The following is a 570-nucleotide window of genomic DNA, read 5'->3' as shown; positions in this document are numbered from 1 at the left end:
GAGATTGTCCCTCCGTCCCTGGCAGAGCATCTGGTGGATTCGAACCGTGCGCCTCTGGGATTGTAGTTGCAGCTCCTTGCCACTAGGCCACCAGAGCTCCCCTAAGATGACTTTTTTTTGAAGAGGAAACTTCATTAGTTTTTTGGTTCAGAATATCCTTGGTGGTAAAACCTTCAAGGAAATGGTAGTCAAACTTTTCATGACTAAAGCTGTTCCTGGTTTCTCAATGTGTTTCCAATGTGAAATAAAAAGGAAAAGAATTTTAAATTCTTTCCTGCTTCTCACAAAGGCCAATTCTTCTGGAATTTCAGATCTGACCGAGCTGCAGGCTTCTGCCCTTGGTGTATCCCTGTAAAAGTTCTCAGTGCGCACAGACGCCACTGACTGGCCCCAAGGAGACTGCGGTAGCCCTGGAACTGCTGGCTGAGTGACTGAACAAAACGACTTTCATACTTTATTTCCTTTGTATCATTAAAATTGGCAGCATCAGTATGGATGGTGAAAAGATTGAGATAGTTAACAGTTTTAATTTACTTGGCTCCACAGTCAACACTCTTGGTAACAGCAGCC

The 570-nt window shown here is 44.0% G+C and overlaps 1 pseudogene; it reads right to left on the bottom strand.

Moving 5' to 3' along the window:
• Nucleotides 1-570, bottom strand: part of LOC102874430 — a 6,342-nt pseudogene that overhangs the window by 3,689 nt on the left and 2,083 nt on the right.

Source organism: Elephantulus edwardii, unplaced genomic scaffold (assembly GCF_000299155.1).
Source record: "Elephantulus edwardii isolate Elephantulus edwardi_28Jun2011 unplaced genomic scaffold, EleEdw1.0 scaffold00348, whole genome shotgun sequence".
NCBI lineage: Eukaryota > Metazoa > Chordata > Mammalia > Macroscelidea > Macroscelididae > Elephantulus > Elephantulus edwardii.
The sequence above is the reverse complement of the archived record's forward strand: the minus strand, read 5'-3'. Positions and strand labels throughout refer to the sequence as shown.